This window comes from Aplidium turbinatum, chromosome 8 (genome assembly GCF_918807975.1).
Source record: "Aplidium turbinatum chromosome 8, kaAplTurb1.1, whole genome shotgun sequence".
Taxonomy (NCBI): domain Eukaryota; kingdom Metazoa; phylum Chordata; class Ascidiacea; order Aplousobranchia; family Polyclinidae; genus Aplidium; species Aplidium turbinatum.
The window spans coordinates 17,895,696-17,909,745 of record NC_137479.1 but is presented as its reverse complement, the minus strand read 5'-3'; the positions used below and the strand labels follow the sequence as shown (position 1 = coordinate 17,909,745).

Below are 14,050 nucleotides of genomic sequence, written 5' to 3'. Positions count from 1 at the left end.
CTGAAAAAACTTAAACATAGCACACAATACAACATATCATTGAAAGCAACTACCATGCTAGTAAAAGAAATAAAACAATTCTTAAATCTTTACTCAAAACAGTTTTGATTTAATTTAACACATATCTATTATATCTACCATTCCCTTTGTAGCTGATTGTTGAAATATCACATGAATACATAGGCGTCGAAATAGGGTGGGCCGGGTGGGCGACGCCCACCCTGCCGTGAAACGAGGGTGGGCAAAATATGTTTCGCCCACCCTGTTTTCATGACACTTATGAAGTGTTCGTTACAATTATTTCCGTTTTTCTTAAACGCTGGACTATCCAACCAACTGCAGCGCAACTTCTTGTTTTACGCTATGTCTCTCGCTAGGTATCCGACAGAACAAAACAATTTCGCAACAACGCTGCGTGGAAAAAATGCGGTCCTCACTGCATTGTTGTTGCTACGGCAACTGCCACAGCTGGCAATTCATGGTGAGAGAAAGCCATGTTTGATTTTTTCTCCGAATTTGCGTCGGCAATTTGATTTTTTCTCGGAATGGTCTCACTTTGGTTACGTCACAATGAAACTTCAGTTCCCGGTCAGCGTAAGGGAATGTGAATAAGACATCATAATGAACATGACAATAAAATAACCGATACAAACTAAAGACGTACTAAAACAATCGCTTTTGCTAATCAAAATCCGGCTAATCCGAAGGCGCTACTTTAAAGATAACAGGTCACGAGTCATGCGCTTTTTAGGTTGCAACGGAAAACATAAAAGAAGTTTGTTTAGTTTAGCAGCGCTCATAAGATCGCAAGATGCAAGAAAGAAAACATCCAACCTATTAAAGCTTAATTGCTGCAGCGACGCTAAACGCAGTCTTTGTGAGAAAGACTAACCACACTTTTCGAAATTAGCGTCGGCAATTGCCGAGGTGATTGTAAGGACCACAAGATTACAAGAAAAAACTAATTTTCTTAAGACTACACCAGACGAAGAGATTGATTCAATCTTACTATTGCTGGATGTTTTATTTGGGTTACTTCCTACTTCGCCGGCGCTTAGACACGTGCCCAGCTGGGAGATTCTTTTATAAAAATATCACCCTATTTGCATTGTTAACTCCAGTAGACGTCAAATTATTGTAAGCATCTACTCCTTGTTGCGCCTCGCTTTCCGTTATCTCGTCCAGCTGATACAGCATCTGATGATACCGATTCTGACTAGTTCATCAATCTTCTCGCAGGGAGCTATTAATTTGTTACCTGTACCTGGTTGAGCAATTAACGTTATTTTATGATAATTCAACGTCGCTACATGTCGAATTAGTGTAAAACAAACGTAAATTTCTTATTGGGCATTGTTGTTACGCGATATAACCGCCGGAAAAATTATATCGATTTGTGCTGACTCGAACGTTGAATCAACCCAAAATTAACTTACTTTCCCCTCCCTGTTAGTTTTTTAACGTGAATTACCGTAACAGCGTGCGCATCTTGTTGCTCGCTTTATCGCTACTTTTGGTATTATTACATCACAACAAATCAAACAATGCGTTCGTAATAGACTACTCTAGTATATTTTTCGCTTCTCATTTTACATGTTTTAGTACCTACAATCTTTTCCTACTAAATATTCACAGTAATTGCCGAGGCAATTTCAAATTTTGCCGTTTGGCCTCGGCAACGTTTTTGCCGAAGTAAAAATATGCTTATTTCGAAGACTGAACCATTGCGAATTTGCAAACATACACATTTAATGAAATCTGTTTGAAAACTCTCGCCCACCCAGAATTCCTTTCTTCTAAGAAAAAATCGACGCCTATGCATGAATACACACATTGACTTTCAAATTTTTGTCTAACAATCAAGATGCAAAGGTTAGGCACGTAATATTTCTGTTATTTGATGTTATTTATTACATGTTGGTATTTCAGATATGGAAGAATATTCTACTCTTTCCCAATATCTGACATAAAGTATGATGTCTATTGTCAACCTATATAATGCAGTATAATGATTCGGATTACCCTGTACCACACAAGCCATCATGTGAAACTTTAACACTCCATTGATAGGCAACAATTAGAAGCAAGTATTTAACTCTAAGGACATAAAATTAGAGAATGATTAATGATCTTAAAATCTTTGCAAGTAAATTACATCGATGGCTTAGTGGATAAGTTGAGTTGACTGTCATAACTAATGAATTTGACACCCTGTGAATTTATGCATAACACTTTTTAAAATAGCACCAAATCAAGTTCCTGTTCAGGGGTGCAACCTATTTCGTCCCCTGAACACTTTGTCCCGCGATTTCGTCCTCTGAAAAGATCAAAAAAAAAACAATGCAACAGAGCCAAAGTCGCTGGTTGAAGTAGCCGCAAACTTTTCAAAAATTTTCCCTTGACAAGATCGAGAGAAATAATACAGAAGCGCTGTTATGTATTTTAGTTTATTTGCATTGAAACGATGTACTTTGTTTTCGTTTCCCTCAGGTCTTCTAATTGGCACTTCTCGTTTTGGGCTTACTTTGCAGGTTTCACACTACATCTTGGTTGTGCAATTTTATAATAAAACAGAATTCCAGTATGACTCTGATTGAATGAGCTAAGAACACAACAGAGTTATTTGGCGACGAGGATGGGATGCTGAACGTCTGAACGAGAAACTTACAGTGGTACGCAAAAGTGTTCAGTTTTAGTCCCTACGAGTTTTACTTTCTACAACTTTTAATTTTTACAATTATTTACAATATGGACAAGGTGGTGGAATTAATGCAGTCGCAGCTAGAACATATGCGACAACAGATGCAACAGCAAGAAGAACAGGCGCGACAACAAATGCAACAGCAAGAACGTCATCATGAAGAACAATTGAAGGAGTTAATTTCAGCCCTCAAAATTCCATGCGAATCAGTATCTCAAGCCATTCCTAAATTTTGTGAGTTTGATTCAGCTTTAGAACTTTGGACTGATTATTGGTCACGTTTTTGCACATTTGTAAAAGCACAGTCCGTTCCTGATGATAAGAAGGCTCAAGTTTTCCTCACTAACCAGTCAGCCAGCATCTACAAGATGATCCTCAATCTGGCCGCACAAGAGTCTACAGCAAAGCCAATCAATGAACTTACAATGGAGGAAATTTCTAATTACATGAAGGCACAGTTCGATCCTAAGCGCTTCGTTATTCGTGAACGATTTCGCTTCTGGAGCAGCTTGAAGCGGAAACCAGGTGAGACTGTTCCAGAAAACTTTCACGAAGGTTTGTGCATTTGTCAATTGATAATTGTGAGGTTTTCTCAGCGGGCATCTTTAAATGTCGCGAACTCCTAATTCCTTGCAAACAGAAAGGTTTCTGCATTTGAAAGTCTTCCCCAAAAGGTTTTCATAGTCTCCCTAAAGAAGATAGGGAGCTGGTATACAAGTCTCCCCCACCCCCCTTGGTAACTCATGACAAAGACGGGACTCAACCAAACATATAGGGTGAAACTACTTCACCTTTGCTTTACTGTTCGTGTTCACACACTTCAATCCACATGTTTTGGTCAATTCCTCTTTGTCAGGAGTTGCCAAGGGGGGTGACTTGTATACCAGCTCCGAAGATAGATTTAGACTTGCAGCAAGTAATCGTAAGGTTGTCTGTAAAGTAGGCCTATCTATTTTATGCAAACTATGAACAGTTGAAAACCTCATCGGCCATGAATTGAAGAGCTTGTTTCCAAAACCGCTTACATCCACTTTCGGTGATTTCGAGAAAACCACGAAAAACGTTTATGACAGTTTCACTTGGTAAATGTAATGCGTTTTTGATTTCTAACGATGTATAACTACCTACTGAATTGAGCCATGACGTTTGTCCAGATCTAAGGAATATTAGAGGGCTTAAAATCGCCTTTTTGTAAAATTAAAAATGTGGATATAAGCGGTTTTGGAAATAAACTGGAGAATAAAAACTGCCAGAATGAAAGAAACCAATTTTTGAAACCATTTTTCCAAGCTGACCACCACTAATTCATCACCACAATCCAAATCCACTTTAAACAAAGCAAAAAAACACAGTTATAAAGCTCAAGTAGGCTACTAAGCACCGTTGGTAACTGCAACAATAGGCTACAAGCCTACAACAGTGCTTATCAGTGTTGCCAGATAGTAGATGCTTCAAACTACCAAACACATTTCAAATTTTGCCAAACTGACCAGAGACTGACTGACAACTCACCAAAAATGTTGGCCAAAATTCTGCCAACTCAAAATTTTACTGCCAACAACGTAAAATGCTGCCAAATCTCGAATTTGGTAGTGAAATTTGCCAAATGGTAACACTGCTGCTTATCACGAAACGATGACGAAAACAGTTTAACAATCAGCGATATGTCACGTGATACAATGGCTTAATATGATTGGTTAATTGTGGATACAAGTGGTTTTGGAAACAAAGCGTGATGGCGCGTAAGCGGTTTTGGAAGAAAACGCAATTTTTAGTGTCGAATTTGAAGCAGAAAGAGAAGGTTTTGGAAAAAAAGGAATGGATAGTAGGTACCTATGGTAATACTCTACCTAATGACACTCTAAACTCAATTTTGGTAAAAGTGGCGCTTAAGCGGTTTTGGAACTGGGCTCTTCAATTGTAGAAACCTTTCTCAAGATTTGCGAAGTTTGCTAGGTTTGCTACATTTAAAGAAGCAAGCCTTGCAGAGTTGCCAGATTCTACAAAATTACCCAGCCAAAAACACGTTTCAGAACAATTCCAGAAACACACCAATTTTTTTGCAATTGGCCCAAAAAGGAGCCAAAGCATATAAATATTTTAAAGTCACTTCAAATGACCAAAACTTTTGGAAAAACCGGTTTCGTTCACAAAATATCCCTTATTTTCTAAACACACAAAAACTTGTCATTAGGAACTTCTTGGTTGTGTGTCACACGGCGTAGCCCAGGGCAAGAACTACGGTCGCCTGCAAAAGTTATGTTTTATTTATCGTCTGCAGCCCGGTTTTTAGAGAACCAGTGATTAGTGAACTCACCTTACTATGGTCTAACTCTAAGGGATTGAGTACTGATTCTCGAATGTCTGACTACCAAATATTGCGTTCATATTACCTTTCAATATCTCACAAATGTTGATCGCAAAGGCATTGCTTTAAACGTATTTATATCAAAACTAACCATAACCAACAAAACAGAGATTTTTATATCTTTTTATTGATGAAAATAGAACATCAACACTAAACAAATAACATATTCAAAAAGGTTTTAAAAAACTTGCACCCGATAAATAAAATGCCAAGAAATTAAAAAAAAAAAATACAATAAAAAAATACCATCTGGCAACCTTGTGGTTTGCGAGGTTTGCTACGTTTGCGAGGTTTGCTACATTTAAAGACGCTCGTTGTTAGTGACCCATAAAAATTCCATGATTAATTCAAGCAGAGAATTTTAAACTGAATTGCAGAAACTCCGATCCAGCGACTTTTGTTCTACTTTTTCTCTTAATCTGTTCAGGGGATGAAATCGGGGGACGAAGTGTTCAGGGGACAAAATAGGTTGTATCCCATGCTCAGCACTGAGACAACTTCGGAGGAAGTTTGTCTTTTCTGAACTGTCTGTTTCGTAGAGCTTAGAGCAAGGTCTGAAGAGAGTTATGCAAAAACATATAGTTTAAATTGCACAACATAAAAAAATTGTCGACTTCCATTAAATCTAGCTAGGTCAGAAATGCACAATAATATATCTTGAAAAAATTGTTTACTACAGTATAGAATTATTCAATTAAAATTAAGCTATCAGCTTACCAGCCATCTACCCAAACACGAACTAGTTTTCTCTGTACAGCATCACATTCCATGGCAAGGTTGTTAACCTCTATGTTTATAACAAGTCCTTGGCTAAATAAGTTAACCTGTGTGATCAAGAAATTTTTAAGTAATGAAACATTCTATAATACATTATACAATAGTAATAGCTCATGATAAAGTTGTACACAAAATAGTAATTTGAGGATATCACTAAATTTTCTGTCGACTGCGTAACCAAATGGTAAGAATGTCTAGATTGAATATTTCAAAGAATGTGGGTTTAACATCGCTCCGGAGCATGGAGCTGTATAACAACAAAGACACCCAGTGGTATGCCAAAATAAGGGGAGCAGGTAACTGAAAGACTACGGTAATATGTCCCTCCGCTGCTTCCTGTTGTATTGTATTTGTGATCGCAATGTATTGTACGTTGTCACTGGGGTTTTTTTTCGCTGAGACTTTTCGGTCATTTGTCCATTGAAATGACTTGAAAAAATTCGGTCATTGTTTATTTATTTCGGTCATTTTTTCTGATGAAAATATTTCCTTTTAAGTACCGTAGCTGATACAAACCAAAATTTGCACTTCCTGACTAGTACAACATTAAGTTTGGCTGAGAAACGTGTTTTTTTCGGACGGTTTGATCGAATTGACTATATATTTTTTGGACATTTTGCTAAAAAATCGGTCAATGACCGATAAATGACCGAAAAAAAAACAAAAACCCAGCTACGTCACAATGGGCAAAATAAAATCTGATTATAATTAGACTTGAAAAATAGAAACAGTGACACCAATGATAAAGATAGCCCTGATAGCTCAGTTGGTTAGCGCGTCACTTCTGGAACAAAAAAGCTTCAAGATCAAGCGACGCTGGTTCAACTCTCGGGGTGTGCGCTTGAGCAACGCACGTTAAGGACTGCTCTCCATTCAGCGGCATCTAATGGATGGAATAGTTCCCAGGCAACAAGACTACAACAATCGGAAACTTCACTCTGTCAATCTTGGTGACCGGGCCTGCGTCAGTGATTCGAAGCCTCTACAAGTATGCAAAACTGCCAGGATTAAGCTCTGCAAGAAGCTTTCCTAGTCCGAGGATAAAGATTCAATCAATCAAAGATCCTTACACCAAGTACCGGTACCCCAGTTTTAAGCGTTGCACCATTCTCAATTTAAAAGTGAAGTGTATGCATTGTATAGCAGGTCATATTTTATTTGCATCAGACTAATGTAACAGTCTAGTAATGTAAAAATGTAATGTACGGTACTGTAACAAATTAATGCAACAGTCTAATGTACTACGGTACGGTACGTTCTAATAAAAAAAAACTATGCATTTTCTAATGCAACTTTGTGCGAAAACTGAAGCTACGCCTGGTCAGTAGTCACAGAAATACAGCCACAACTTACATCAATAAATATAAAAACGAAGGCAAGATTCAAAAAGCAAAGCAGCATTGCAGCAGCAGCACTAAGTAAAGTAAGTAAGTAGCAGTGCTTCCACTTTTACAAAGCTAGATTACCACTTGTATTACCACATTTGTCCTCAGATTACCACATTTTTTACTGTGATTTTTTACCCGATCTTAACCGTATTTCGACTTACTTTTACATTAACACAGTGGCTATCTTTACCCACTTGTTGCCATAGTTACTATCAGGTGTTGTCAGAGTTAGGATTAAAGTTAGTAAGGGTTAAGGTAAGACTTAGGAATAAGGTTAGGGTTTTGATCTTTACCCAGAACTAAAAATTTTTCTAAAATGCAAGTTTTTGTTTTCACAGCTTTAAACTTTTCTCAAATTACGACAGAATTCCTTATCCGGCAACGCTATTATTTGGTTATATTTACACTATATAGTGTAAAATAAGGCCTCAAACAACTACTCAGTTTATTAACAGTACGTCCGAAATAAGAAAGCAAAGTACCAGTAGCTTAGCCAGGAATTTTGAAAGGGGGGGTTTTGACGGCCGCCAGGCTTTGCCCGCCGGCCTCTTCGCCAAAGGCGACACCCAGTGACAGGGGGTCTGGGGGGCCTCCCCAGAAAATTTTGAAAAATCACTTTAAATTTGGTGCATTCTGAGAGCATTTTCAACAAAAATGTGGGTATAAATATTCCTGTAAAATAGTGCTGTCTGGTGGCATAGCAAAAGAATAAGATCATGTTTTCTTGGGCATTTTTCGGTAATAAAGCTAAGTCTTTATGTTTTCTTGTTGCTAATTCCTGGCTGAGATATTTGAATGTTTAGTAGCCTATTCGCAAAAATTGCTCTTTTAATGCAGTTTCGTTTAAAATTAGGCAAACTTTGTTTTAGAGACATAGAGACTGAAAGCATCATTCTCAATATCGTGGCGTCACACGCGTGCCAAAGGGGGGGTTGTAACCCCCAACCCACCCCCTGGCTACGCCACTGCAAAGTACTGTACTTGACACCGCAGCTAGAATCTGAAAGACATCTTGACTATGAATATGATCACATGGTCACCCTACCTTTAAAGTCAAAAGTCAGGACGCATTCCAAAATCAAACCGAAAACAGCGGAACATGCTAGTCACATGCTGTTATAAGTAGTTTTTTGCATATCTGTTCGATTTTGGAGGACAACAGTTTAAATGCTCTTATTTATTGATAGTATTTTATGTCAAATTTTCAAAATTTATAATTTCCACATTTTGGCAACATTTCTACACAAAATTTCCACATTACCACATTTTTACCACAAATTTTTCATTACCACATTTTTACCACAAGCATGATGAAAATTCCACAATTGTGGTAATTACCACAAAAGTGGAAGCGCTGGTAAGTAGCCTACGCTACGTCATTTGCAAAAACAAAGTCAGAGTTGCCAAGTTTCTGAAAAAACTTTATGTCAGTTGAAAATTCAGAATTCTAGCTTGGCAGAAAGATGACATAATTAACTTTGGTAAAATTTAGATTTCTTCTATTGACATTTCTTGTAAAGTAAAAGCTATCGTCAACGACCTGCAGTTTATGGGTAGGGTTTCCAGAAATAAAAAATACCACCTGCTAATCTTTAACAGCATTTCTGCTTATGCATAAGCCAGAACAAATTTCATTCTTTTTGTTGATGGTCATCATTTTTGATTTTGGGGATGTAGCTAAGCTGCAAACCATATTTTTTACTTCCTAACTTGACCCTATCTCACAGTTTTTCTTCACCCCCACCGAACCACCACTAACCATCAAAAATCAACCACTTTGGACAGAGGCCTACTCATCCACTTTGTTGCCACCTGACCTGAGCAATGAGCATCAGGTTTTTGGACCTTTAAAGGGATACTAAAGGAAAAACCTGACTTGGCTATTTTCCACGTTCTTTGTGTTTAACATGCCACCATAAAACGATTTTCAATAAAATTTTGCCCCATTGTGGTCTGATCAGCATTCAGCGCGTGCTTTTGTCAGAGCTTTCAAAACGGGAATGAACGTGAGCACTGAGCAGCAAAGCGTGCGACTGTACAGTCTACGTCATTATAGACTAGCAATCAGCTGATCGAGCAATTGTTATTACTGCGGGCGATTTAACTGTAGGCTATGTATGTATGCACATCAAAACATCAGTTTTCAACATCAAAACAACACACAGTTTGCTCAAAACATCAGATCTGATGTTAAAACATGTGGTAACCTGGCTTTTGTTATTGCTATCGATAGTGACGGTAGCAACTTTAACAAGTCGAAATTCTGCCACTGAAATTGACAAGAATGAAACCGCCAACCAATCATAAGCTACGGTTTAAGTGACGTAAAAATGGCGAAAAGAAGATCATAGAAAGCAAATTAAGTGATGGATTTTTTGTCAGCTGGTTGGCTTAGGGGTTAGAGTTAGGGCTAGAAAGTAGTCATTTCATTGACGCGTGTTCGATTCTCACCACTGCTATTGCTCTTTTCCTTCTGTAGTTACCAAATAAAGTTCAAAACAAGCATTAACTCTCTGGATGAGTGCTAGAAGGGTCACAATTGGACGGTAGCCTCTTATAACACGTTCTGATTGGTTGGCGGTTGCATTGTAGTCAATTTCAGTGGCAGAATTTCGTCTTGTTAAAGTGGCTACCGATAGTGACGTATTCTCGAGCAGTGTTTCCACTTTTTGGTCATTTTGAAAAAATGAAAAATAAATAAAACATTGGGCCTTGCCAGTGCCATTGAAAACAAATTTTATTCGGTAATTTTTTTTTTGAAATGTATTCTTGAATGTTCAGTTTACGCATTTTAATGCTTAATTCCCGTTTGAAAATTTCATTTAGTACGCCTTTAAGAGAATTGAGAGCCAGCATCTTTCCAGCACTATTCCAGCAGCCGACCAAAGAAGTGTGAAGTGGAAAACAAAGCACTTCATGAGCTGAGTTCATTGGAGTGAAACACAGCTTGTGAACGGTTTGGTTGTTGTTTTGACATTTGCATTTAATCATTGGCATTTAATGTGCGAGCAGTTCTTTTTACCAGCATGTAAATATATTTTACTACAATATATTCGCTAAATGAAAACAACTTTCACAACTCTGATACGAAGTTAAACAAAGTTGTAAGTTATTGATGTAGGCCTACCTTGTGTATCATGCATGTATCATTTTTCAAAATGTTTGCTTCTTACACAGCAGGCTACATGTTAAAGTTTAGTTACTTCTGATTGAAAAAATAAATATCTTCTGAATTGACATGAATAATGTTGGTGATATTTTGTATTGTGTTGAAAGTAGCCTACCCAGACAGCAAAATCCGTCAATTTTGCATTGATTCAACGTCTGGAGACGTTAATTGTCTGGAGAATGTAAAAATTGTGGATTTTGCTTTCTGGGTACAAGCAACCGTACAGGCGTACAAGAATAGGCAGGCTACACAAAAAATCAATAAACTGGTTAGCTCAGTGGTTAAGCGTTTGACTTTGACAACCCCAGTTTGCTACGGTATAAAAATAAATAAATATAGTGGTTGCTGGGCGATTCCTCTATTGGCAGCGATAGGCACCGGTGTTTCGTGGTCTGTAGCTCCTGCAAGCTTTACATATGTTATTTCTACGATCTATAATATGCGCAGAAAACAAAAAAACGGAGGCTTCATAATTGCATCATAATTGGACACCAACTAACAAAGTTAGGCTACGGCCCTGACTGAATGGCATTCCAGCTCAATAAAACCACGGAAAATGCTTCCTCTACAGCTGTGATTGTTTTTCTTTTACTGATGTTTGATCACAGTTCTAAATTGTCTTGGATTTGACACTAGACAATGAAGGACTTCCATTGAAGGTATTAAGGATGAGTTGAGAACTTGAAGGTATTATTAAGGTGTTAAGAATTTGCACGAATTTTCAAGACCGGTTTAGTTCCTAAAATGGTCAATATTTATTCAGAGCTGAATAGACAATGGATGAGTTATCAAATTGATTCATTCAGAAAGGCAGCAGGAGCAAAATCTCTGTACGATGCTAAAAAAGCTTAGGCTACCAGGCATTGTCCGAGTTAGAAAAACCTCTTTATTCTCAAATACTCCAGCTGATTAAGATCCTCTTAGTTTTCCCAGTAAGTTCTGCTGTTTGTGAAAGGTCGTTTTCCAATTAGATTGAAAACCTGGCGGAGAAATACTTTGAGACAGGAAAAGTTAAATGCTAACCCTATATGGACAAATTTATCGTTTAGTTAAAAAAAAAAAAAATTTTCTATTTTTTGAAAACATTTTAGTCCAGTCAAAACATGTTGTATTTAAAAATTTTTTTTTTCGAGTACTTTAATTTTTTTTCAAACGTAGCAAATCTGTGACGTCAGGCACATTCGCACTACCTACAGAATTTTGAAACGTAGCAGATCTGTAACGTCAGGCGCTCTAGCAACAAAAGCATACAATAAACAGTAACAAGGAACTAGTTTATTTTCACTCAAACAGCACAAAATTGTTCATTTTTTGTGGAATAAACAGTGTTTCGTTTTGTCTATGCAAAGGTGTTCTTCACACTTCTAACAAAAGTATAGGCAGCTTGTCCAGCCAGACATTTTGCATAATCCCCTTTCTTTGCAAATACATATGCAAACTTCTTAGCTGTTTTTCCGAGACGTTTGTAAGGGTCTAACTGGACCAAATACAAATAGGACTGCTCCACAATAGCTTCATCATATAACAGTTTGAAGTAATTGGCTGGTGATGAAATGTGGGTCAGCTTGTTCACGCACAGTGGTCATCGAAGGGGTGTTTCTCATGGAAGGACTTTTTCTTACACAGCTCCAAATTGAGCAGGGTGGTTTCTGGTTTGGTTGTCCTTGTTGGTGGATTGATAGATTCCATTATGCCTTCATCTAAAAATAACAAGTTGTAAAAGAGTAAGGAAAAATACTACAAAGCTGCAGTATAAAAGTAAATGACAAGAATCACTATTATTTTCCATTTATGAATTTGACATACATTACATATGCAATTATGCATTGTACAAACATTACCTATTGTGGGACTGAGAAATAAGTGAGACATTTTCAAACAAATACAAAACTCAATGTGGTTCAAGAGAGCATGGTGGAGAGTCCTTTTTACCATCAGAGTATATATCGAACACATCAGTTTGATAGTAGAAAGGTATGATTTATATTTTTAGTTGTCGTCGCCGTGTGGGCCTCTGGTTATCATTATAACATGGAATGGATTTTTTTGCAGTACATGTAAGTTTCTTTTGTGACAAAGTCCACTAAAGCTGAGTTAATGCTTGGTTATATGGAAGGCCAGTCATTATACGTGTTCACTGATAGTGTTTATTTGTATAAAACTTACCTGAATCACTAAAGCTGTCATCTGGCACATCAACAAAGGTAGAAGGGTCCACTACTGGAACATTCTTAGTGTCAGACTCCAAAATATCAAAACATTCATCTTTTCTTTTTCCACCAACTGGTCTTGTATACCGATTTTTTCCATAAAAAGATCATGCATTCATTTTGCACCTATGAAAATAAAACTTTATTGATTACAAATCTAACAAAACAAAAGTTTTGAGGTCAAAAAAACAGTTGCATGATGGACGAAGTCAACAGATTTGTTACATTTGAACTTAGGATGAATGTAGCATATATAAACATCATTTATTAAATATTTTGTTATCAACTACTCCAACAGTCTTATTTTCAAATAAAACAAAAAATCCAACGCACCTGGGTGTTCCGAAAATCCAAAACTTTACGAAAGAACATCTAGGCTAAGCTGCTGTTGCTATGAACCTGACTCAAAGAACTTTGTGTTCGAAAAAATCAGTGAAGCGAGACCGCAGTGTTTCCAAAATGAAATAGCACTATAGTCAGATGCCACAGAATCGAATTCTTCAAAATTAAAACTTATGAATGCTTTTACAGTAAAATAAATTGCGATAATTTGAAACGTAACAGATTTGTCACAAATGTCCATATAGGGCTAACATTGTTGCGCACTACCATAAGACGCAATATCTTCGGTTGTAACAAGTTCTTGTGATGTATTTGAAAGTTATTATTTTTGTCATAAATTTTCAGATGTTCTTCTGTAGCTTCGATTGTTTTCAGTCTCCTGACTAGTAACTTTGTCCCATAGTGCACTAAGTGTAGTGATGATAAGTGAAGGAGAGGACAAGAAGAAAAGTATAACTTCTGTGTTTTTTTGGAAAAACTAAGTATTCATTAGAAGGTCAGGTTCGAATCCCGCTGGATTTGCTTATGGTTTCTTAATCCTGCAGCAGTCATTTACAAGAGCACTGGTAGCACTTTTATCTCCATGATTTCTTATCTGTATTCTGTATATTATGCTGTTAGCAGCTAATTTGCTGAGGTCCGGTGATTGTTTAATAAACTTAATACCGGCACCACTAAAATTGTGTATAAAAATATGCATCCCCCAATGTTCAAAATCGTCTAAAATTTTATAAAATGTTGATTTATCCTCCCTCATCCTCAACTAACTGCGGTACCACTGATAGCCTACCTAAAATACAATTTTCTATTTTACAACCATTTTCTATGTTATTATTCCAAGTTTGTTTAATTTGGCTAAATAAACGAGCTTGGTGAATGGCATTCTTAAAGTTATGTCCGTTTAACAAGGCTTATTACTCCAGTTGATTCATATTCAATGCAAGTAGGCCATGAGTGATAGGCTAGATTGTTTTCACAATCAATGAAGCAAAAAAAGAGTACAGACGGAAACCTAGGCTACTTAGCCTACTTATTGTAGCAAATAAGACAATAGTTTTCACTTACTATTATAAAGACACAGTAACGCAGAAAGGA

The 14,050-nt window shown here is 37.1% G+C and overlaps 1 long non-coding RNA gene across 1 annotated transcript; it reads right to left on the bottom strand.

Annotated features, from left to right (window-relative positions):
* Nucleotides 1-11,724: 11,724 nt before the first annotated feature.
* On the bottom strand, nucleotides 11,725-13,017 carry LOC145775085 (uncharacterized). The gene is made up of 3 exons (XR_014290128.1): nucleotides 12,947-13,017; nucleotides 12,570-12,739; nucleotides 11,725-12,103 (listed from the first exon to the last, which is right to left on the bottom strand). It is a non-coding gene; the product is annotated as an uncharacterized LOC145775085 (long non-coding RNA).
* Nucleotides 13,018-14,050: the final 1,033 nt, after the last annotated feature.